Source organism: Symphalangus syndactylus, chromosome 9 (assembly GCF_028878055.3).
Source record: "Symphalangus syndactylus isolate Jambi chromosome 9, NHGRI_mSymSyn1-v2.1_pri, whole genome shotgun sequence".
Lineage (NCBI taxonomy): Eukaryota > Metazoa > Chordata > Mammalia > Primates > Hylobatidae > Symphalangus > Symphalangus syndactylus.
In genome coordinates this window covers 28,476,044-28,485,696 of record NC_072431.2, presented here as the reverse complement: position 1 = coordinate 28,485,696, position 9,653 = coordinate 28,476,044, and the positions used below count along the sequence as shown (strand labels likewise).

The 9,653-nt window shown below is 32.9% G+C and overlaps 1 long non-coding RNA gene across 1 annotated transcript in view; it reads left to right on the top strand.

The window, feature by feature from the left end:
- The first annotated feature begins 444 nt into the window (after positions 1–444).
- The window catches only part of LOC134731412 (uncharacterized), a 48,328-nt gene continuing 39,119 nt past the window's right edge, over positions 445–9,653 (top strand). Inside the window, exon 1 of the long non-coding RNA XR_010113639.1 lies at positions 445–611. This is a non-coding gene — a long non-coding RNA (uncharacterized lncRNA). The remainder of the gene's footprint in view (positions 612–9,653) is intronic.

Here is a 9,653-nt window from a genome sequence, read left to right as displayed (position 1 = left end):
AAATGTTAAACATACAGAGCACAGGAAAGAAAAAAAAAAAAACATGAACTCTCAAGAATTAATTGAAGACGTTATTCCTAAGAAAGCTAAGATCAATTGAAATGATACAGGGAAACTAGCTTCCAGAGAAAATGGATGTTTACTGAGAATCCCAGGTATTAGATAGAAATGCTCTATAATCAGCAAAAAACTGAAATCACACTAGTTCATGTAGTTCTAGGCTTGAATGGCACAGAATATGCAATTTTGCAGCAAGAATTCCAAATGCCAATATTACCTTCATTCAGAGACTTGAACCAAGTGATACATTAAAGTTTCTATTTGTTTTGGAAACATATTTCAAATGCTTCAGAGTTTTTCTTTAACCATTTTTTTTAAAATGCATGAATTTGGTTCTGATTTGTATATGGGATAAGATGTAGTTCATGATTAAAACGTTAAGTATTGAATTTGTTTTTAGTTTGCTTCAGAAGTCTTTCTAGTTTGATCTAAGTTGGATTTTAAATTTTTCTAGGTGAAATATTGCTTCAGTATACTGATCCTAAGCAGGTAGATGGCCGACCACGAAGAGATACTTGGAGGAAGTGTGAGCCTAATATACCATTCTAACTGTGAGTAATGGATTCTGTTAATTATATTCCATTAGATCAAGTAGATACAGTATGATCAATGGTATGCCAACTAAGCAAAGCCTTAATCCCAAAATCAGGTGGTGAGGATGTGGAGGAATTGGAATCCTCGGGCCCTGTTGGTGAGAATATAATGGTGCAGTTGCTGTGGAAAACAGTATGGCAGTTCCTCCAGAAGTTAAAAATAGAATTACCACATGATCCAGATATGCCACTTCTGGGTATATAGTCAGCAAAAATGAAAGTCGGGACTGGAAAAGAGATTTTTACACTTATGTCCACAGCATATTATTTATAATAGTCAAAAGATGGAAAACACCAAAGTGTCAAATGTAAACCATTGACTAATAGATAAAATTATGCATATATATATATATATATGCAATTGAATATTATTCAACCCTAAAAAAGAAGGCAATTCTGACATGTGTTACAACATGGATGAACCTTGATATTAAGCTAAGTAAAATAAACTAATCACATGAGGAAAAATTACTGAAAATGTCCTTTGTATGAGGTACTTAGAGCAGTCAAACTCATAGAAATAGTAAGTAGTTGGTTGTCAGGGGCTAGTGGAAAAGGGATATGGAATTTAATAGGTATAGAGTTTCAGTTTTGCAAGATGAAAAGAGGTCTATGGATTGATGGTGATTTATATAGCACAGCAATATGAATATACTTAATGCCACTGATCTGTATACTTAAAAATAGGTAAGATGGTCAATTTTACATGATGTTCGACCACAATTGAAACTGGAAAAAGTTATTCAGATGAAATTGTGAAAGAAATTTTTGTTCCGTGTTTTATTTGTGTCATGACCATAAAATATTTCTAAGAGATGATGAAAAAATAATTTTCTAAGAAAATATTGAGGCCCTGTGTATTAGACTCAATTACTTTTTAAAAAAGTAATTAACTATTAACTTCACAGATGTGCAATATCAAGTAGAATAAATATCTGATCAGCTTAAACTAATTTTTTAAGAATCATTCAATTACTTATCACAATATAAGAAATATGTTTTCATTATTGTAGGTACTGAGCTCTCATCATAGAGCAGGAAGTGAGAAAATATATTTTAAACAAGATATCTCAAAGTAGGGCCTACTTAGGTATTATACCTTTGGGGTGAATTTAAAAAGTTGTATTTCAAATGCTCTGATCATGAATGGGAATACTGAAGTGTTGTCATCTTCTGAAAACCTATTTCATTTTTTCAACAGCCTTTTTGAGGTATGTGTACATAAAATACAACTATTGTAAGTGTACAAATTTAATTATTTTTAGTATATTTGAACAATTGTGCAACCATCACAATTTCATATTAGTTCACACTTTCCCAGGAGACTCTAAAGTGGCTCTGCTGTTGATGGTTGCCTTGCTCACTAAGGAGAGACCTGTTAATCAACTATCAGAATCAGTCTTATTGTTAATTTGTGTTGAACCATAGATTGACAGAACAATTGGTGGTGACATGAATTAAAACGAATCTGTTGCCTGCACTCAAAACTAAATACCTCTGTTTAAAAAAAGGTGAAAATGTTAAACATACAGAGCACAGGAAAGAAAAAAAAAACATGAACTCTGAAGAATTAATTGAAGATTTTATTCCTAAGAAAGCTAAAGATCAATTGAAATGATACAGGGAAACTAGCTTCCAGTTTCACGACACCATAGTGTTCCTTTACCTCTGTCTGTTGTCAATTAACATGATCACCCCCAGGCTTAGGCAAGCACTGGTCTGCTTTCCTTCTCCATAGTTTGCCTTTTCTGGAAATTCCATGTAAACATAATTATATAATATGTCGTCTTTCGTGTCTGGCTTCTTTCACTTAGCATAATGTTTTGAGGTTCATCCATGTTTCAGTAGTCCATTCTTTTGTATTACAGAATAGTATTCCATTGTAAGAATATACCACATTGCATTTATATACTTCGACAGGCATTTAAGTGTTTCTAGTTTATTATTATGAAGAATGCAGTTATTGTTCACATTCAAGTCTTGGACAAAAGTTGTCACTTTCTTTGGGTAGATACTGATGCATGGAATTGATGGGTGATATGGTTTGGATCTGTGTCTCCACCAAATTTCGTGTTCAATTGTAATCCTCAATGTTGGAGATGGGGCCTGGTGTGAGGTGATTAAATGATGGGGGTAGATTTCTCAATAATGGTCTAGCACCATCCCTGTGGTGCTGTTCTTACGATAGCGAGTGAGTTCTCTTGAGATCTGGTTGTTTAAAAGTATCTGGCACCTCCCTCCTTGTTCTCTCTTGTTCCTGTTCTCATCATACAACATGTCTGCTCTGCCATTGACTTCCACCATTATTGTAAGCTTCCTGAGGCCTCCCTAGAAGCCAAACAGATGGTCAGCATCATGTTTCCTATAAAGCCTACAGAACCATGAGCCAATTAAGCCTCTTTTCTCTATAAATTACTCAGTCTCAGGTATTTTCTTAAAGCAATGTAAGAATGGCCTAATACAATGGATCATATGATAGGTTTTGTGTTTAACTTATGAAACTTACAAGCTGTCTTCTACAATGTGTATACCATATTTCATTCTACTTTAATGTTTCTTCATATTCCTACCAACGATTGGTATTATCAGGCTTTTTGATTATAGCCACTCTAGTGACTGTAGCTCACTGAAATTTTAATTTACATTTTTCTAATGACTGATGATGTTGAGCATCTTTTAATGAGATTATTGGCTCTTTAACATTTACTTTGATAAAAGCTTTGCCAGTTTCCAATTGGATTGTCTTCTTATTAATGAGCTATAAGTGTTCTCTAAATATTTATGATTAAATCCTTAATCAGATATATGATTTGCAAGTATTTTCTCCCTGTCCATGGCTTGTTATTTTATTTTTTAACAATGTCAACAAAAGTTTTCATTTTTATGAAATCTAATTTGTTACTTTTTTATTTCATGCAATGTGTTCTGTGTGTCTTATCTAAGAAACATTTGCCAAACCAAAGATCACTGATATTTTTTTCGTATGATTTCTCTGAAAGTTTTATAATTTTAACTCTTAACACTTAGGTCTATAACACATTTTCACATTTTTAGCTGATTTTTATGTAGGACGTGAGGTAAAGGTGTGAGTTCATTTTTGCAGATGAATATTCAATTGTTCTAGCACCATTTGTTGTATAAACTATCCTTTCATCATTGAATTGTCTTTGCACCTCTGTCAAAAATCAACTGACTATTAACTTGAGGGTTTTTTTTCCTGCCTATCCTTAAGCAAATACCACATTGTTTTGATTACTATAGCTTTAGAGTTTGTTTTGAAATGTAATGGTATAAGTTATCCTATGCTGTTTATTCTAAAAATTGTTTTAACTATACTAAGTCTTTCATGTTCAGTCTATAGATAAATTTGAGGAGAACTGCTCTCCTAATAATATGGAGTCTTCCAATCTGTCAGTATGGAATTTTTCTCCACAGATCTTTCTTAATTTGTCTTCCAAAGTTTTGTAGTTTACCATGTACAGGTCTCATATTTCTTTTGTTATATTTATTCTTAAATGTTTTGTTATTTTTATATTATGAATAAACAACTTTCTTAGTTTTATATGCAAATTTTTCATTGCTAGTATTTACAAATAGAAGTGACTTTTACATTGATCTTTTATCCTTTGATTTTTAAAAACATTTATTAGTTCAATTATGTTTTTGGTACATTTCTTAGAATTTTCTATATTGCCTTTGAATAAAAACTGTTTCGCTTCTTCTTTTCAAATGTCTGTGACTTTAATTGCTTTTTCTTACCTGAATACATGGGCTAGAACCTTCTGTGTGTTAATAGTAGACATTCTGGCCTTGTTTATGATCTAAAAGAAAACATTGTCTTGCGCAGTTAAGTATGACATTAGTTGCAGTTTTTCATGAATACTGTTTAGCAGGTTGAGGATCTTTCCTTCTAACGTTTTTGGGTTTTTATCATACATAGGTGCTGAATTTTGCATTTTCTCTGTTCTTTATTAATATCAGTAATTCTACCAATTGGTTTTGAATGATAAACAAACCTTGCATTCCTGGGATAAATCCTACTCGATCGTCATGTATAATCCATTTTATATGTTTCTGGAATGTGTTTGTTAAAATTTATTAAGGGCTATTGCATCTATATTGATAAAGAATATTGACCTATAGTTTTATTGTGATAGGTTTGTATGGCATCATTTTGAGAGAGATATTAGACTCATTGATTTGGAAAGTATTTCCTTTTTTTTCTGAGTTTGAGTAGGATTATTTCTTCTGCAAATATTAAATAATTCACCTGTGAAACCACTTAGGCTTGGACTTTTCTATGTTGAAACATCTTTAATTACTAATTACTAACTCAGTTTCTTCTTTTTTTAATTAAAAAATATATTTAGGGGGTACAAGTGCAGATTTCTTACATTTATGCATTGCAGAGTGGTAAGCTCTGGGCTTTTAGTGTACCCATCACCCAGATAGTGAATACTCCACCCAATAGGTAATTTTTCTGTCCTCACATCTCCACCCACCCTCCCACCTTTTCATAGTCTCCAGTGTCTATTATTCCACTTTGTATGTCCATGTGTAGTCATTGTTTAGCTCCCACTTATAAGTGAGAACATACAGCATTTGACTTTGTTTCTGTAACTCAAGTTTCTTTATAAATCCTTCGTGTCTCTGTGGAGTTTCTATTTCTTCTTGAGTTAGTTTTGGTAATTTGTGTCTTTCTAGGCACTTGTCCATTTTATTAAATATCTACATGGTCTAATTTGTCTACATTAACATGATATTCCTTTGTGTTTATTTTAATTTCTCTACATTAACAGTGATGTTCCCCACGTTATCCCTGATTTTTGTCATTTGTCTTTTGGTCATTTCTGTTTTCCTTGGTCTATAAAGCTAAAGTTTTACCTATTTAATTGATTTTTTTAGGAATCACATCTAGGTGTCATTGATTCTCTGTTGTTGCTCTGATTTCTATTTCATTGATTTTACTCTGGCCTTTATTATATCCTTCCTTCTGATTACTTTGGGTTTCTCTAGTTTTTCAAAGTGGAATAGATTATTGATTTGAGATTTGTATTGTTTTCAAATATAGGCCTTTGAAGCTATAAGCTATAAATTTGCCTTTGTGACCTTGAAAATAATGTGTATTCTGCTATTGTTAGGTGAAGTGTCTTATAAATGTGAATTAGGTCGAGTTAGTGTTGTCCAAGCCTTTTATATCTTTCCTGATTTTCTGTCTAGTTGTTCTAGCAATTATTGACAGTGAGGTACTAAAATCTCTAACTATAATTTTTTGATTTATCTATCTCTTCTTTTAATCCTGTTAGACTTTGCTTCCTGTATTCTGGGGCTTTTGAAAATTAACATGGCCATTATATTTACCTTATAATTACAATTTGCAAAAACTGTATATATATATATATATATATATATATATATATATATATACTTACATATATGTATCTCCTTTTACTTTCAATCTGTGTCTTTGAATTTAAAGTATGTCTCTTGTAAAGAGTATATCATTGGGCCTGCTATTTTGTTTAGTTTTACAATCTGTCTATTGATTGGTGTTTATCCCATTCACACTTGATGTCATTGATACATGAATTTACATCTGCCATTTTGTTATTCATTTTCTTTAAAAGTCTCATATTTTGTTTCTTCATTCTTCTTTCATTTCTTTTGTATTAAATTCTATTCTGTGTATCCTTTTAGTTTCTCTGTCAATTTTTTAAATGACATGTTTCAAAGTTATTTCTTAAAAGCTGCTCAAGGGATTACAATATATATCTTAATTTATCAATATCTATCTCATACTGAAACTCCTTAAATACAGTTAAATATAGCAATCTTGCTACGTTATACCTTCATTTCTTCCCCATTACTTTTTGCTAGTTTGTACATATATTTTTGCTAGAAATATAGATTTAGAAAAGGAAACACGTTACTTAATGTTTTGTATTTATTCACATATTTCCCATTTATTGTGCTCTTCCTTTCTTCTTATGGACTTGGGTTACCACATCCTTTTCTTTCACCTTTTCAGTGCTGCTAACAATAAAGGCTCTCAGCTTTTGTTTATCTAGGAATGTATTGTTTTCATACTCATTTTTGAAGGATAGCTTCACTTAATATAAAATGCTTGACTGACAGTTTCTTTTTTTTCATTCAGCTCTTTGGATGTGTCATTTCACACCTAATGTTTCCTATTGTTTCAAATAGGAAGTCAGCAGTTTATGATATTGTTGCTCTCTGTACGTGAAGAGTCACTTTTCTTCTGTTGCTTTCTAGAGTTTTTGTTCGTTTTTGGCTTTCACTAGTTCAACTATGATGTGTCTAGGTGTGAAGTTCTTTGTTTTATTCTACATGGGATTTGTTAAACTATTTGGATCTGTTGGTTAGTTTTTAAAAATTCAAATCTTTGAAGTTAGAATTATTTTCTTTCTTTTTTTTTTTTTTTGCTCCCTTTTCATTTGTGGCCCTCCTAGGACTCCATTACAAATACGTTTATATATGTAATACTTTCTACAGATTTCTGTGACTTTCTTCATCTGTCTCTCTGTATTTAAGATTAACTAATTCCTATTAATCTGTCTTCCAGTTCATTCTTTCTCTTGCTGCTGTATACAACCTGTCATTAATCTGATTTAGTAATATGTTATTTCAGTCATTGTACTTTCAACTCCATAATTTTATTTCTTTTCTATAGTTATTATTTATTGATATTCTCTATTTGAGTCATTATCATTATATATTTCTTTATTTTTAAAATTCTTTGGTTGTATCTATAATAGCTGCTGTGAAGTGTTTTATTGTTTGTTTGTTTTTATTTTTTGAGACAGGGTCTCACTCTGTTGTCAGGCTGGAGTACAGTGGTATGATCACAGCTCACCACAGCCATGACCTTCCAGGTTCTGGTGATTCTCCCACCTCCACCTCCCAAGTAGCTAGGACTACAGGTGTGTACGACCATGCCTGGCTAATTTTTTGTATTTGATGTACAGTCAGGGTTTCATCATGTGCCCAGGCTGGTCCCAAACTCCTGGACTCAAGCAATCTGCCTGCCTCAACCTCCCAAGATGCTGGGACGAGGCGTGAGCCACCATGCCTGGCCAGAAGTTTTAATTGCTAAATTCATCATTACCCACTCTGAGAGAATTTATACAGACTTCTTTTCATGTTTTGAGCATACATCATACTTTTCTGTTACTTGACCTGATAGTTAATTTTATGTGTTAATTTGCTGGGTTATGATGTCTGGATGTTTAGTCGAGCATTATTCTGGATGTTTCTGTAAAGATGTTTTTGAATGAAATTGAGATTTAAGTCAGTGGACTTTGGGTAAAACAAATTATCATCCACAGTTTGGATGGACCTCATCCGGTCAGTTGAAGGCCTTAATAGGACAAAGACTGATCTTCCTGAGAAAGAAGGAATTCTGCCAGCAGACTGCCTTTGCACTTGAACTGCAATTCTTTCTGGAGTCTCCAGCCTGCCAGCCTACACCATCATATTTTGGATTCACTAAGGCTCCATAATTGCACAAGCCAGTTTCTTAAAATAAGTCTCTCTATATATTTACACATCCTGTTGGTTTTGATTCTCAGGAGAATCCTGGCTAATATAATTTGCATATCTCGTAATTTTTTGTAGAAAACTAGATTATATGATATATGTAGTAATTCTGGAATCTTGTTTTGTTTGTTTTATTAACTTGACTGGGTTTAGTCTGTGGAATCTGTTTCCTCCACACTGTGGCATCGATATCTCTGCTCAATTTTTAAAATGCTATTCTTATTTTGAAGCTTGGTTTTCTAGGGTTGCTCCTGTTTTATCATAGTTTAGAGGTCAGCCAATGATTAATCACAGGTTGTGCTTAAACATCTTGAGACTGCGTAAGGCTTCCAACCTCCGCCAGTGGATGTGTGAGTCAGTCAGGGAGCAAATTCAATGTTATGATAACACGACTTGGTTTTCCTAACTACACTTCATATCAAGTCATCCCCCTCTAGCAGCAATGCTGCTAGTTTTCATGGCTAGCCCCATCCTGATTACATTAACTGTGCCAGAGTTACAGAATCTTTCTGTTCTTATACAAAGTTAAGCAGTTTTTCTTGAATAAATGCTTCTAAATTTATTGTTTGCCAATGGTTAATTTCCAGATAACTAAAATGGTTATGGCAATTTGGTCCAATTTTATGAACATTTTTCTGGAAGAGGGCTGGCTGATTTCTCTACTATTGCTTGAAGCTTCATTCTGAAAATCTATTTATTTTGAATCTGCATCTTTCATGTATAACATGCATCTCATCCAATGTTGAATCGGCACTTTTGACTTCCTTCAATCTACTTTCTGCTCTGACCACTCAACAGCAAATGTCACAGAGGTCTATTCTTAGCTCTGGTCTTTCAATGTTAACTCTGGCCTATATGAAGTTGTAGAAAGCAAACTTGTCACATTTGCTGAGATCCCAAGGTGTAAAATGGAAACTAATTATATAGATCACAAAAATCAGAATTTGATCAACTGGTTAAAAAGCAATAAGGATTAACATAAAAACAAGTGTTTAGGTTCTGAATTGCACAAGTGTCATTGACTGGTTTGCAGCCTCTCTGCATTACTTCTTTCCCCTGTGTATCTTCCTAACCACCCAACCAGGGAAATCATTTAATGCCTAGGTTCAGGTTTATTTCCTGACTATCCATATGATGTTTAAGCTTTCATGTCAGGTAATGTTCATGAGTGTGTCTATCTCCTTGCTTGCTTCATATATTAGGCACTCAGTGAATAGAAGTTTTGTTATTGCAAAGCAAGTGTTTTTGGATTCCTCCTCTACTTCCTCATTCTTTCTAAAAATTCTAAGCATCTGTCTATAGAATCACAATTTTTCTCTGCTCTGTTGTTAAGAAAATGAGGAGAAATGCTGGCTTCTCCTTATCTTTCATTCCTTATATCCATTCACTTTGCTATCTTATATTAGTTATTTTATCTATAAAATATTACTTCGTGAATTTCTG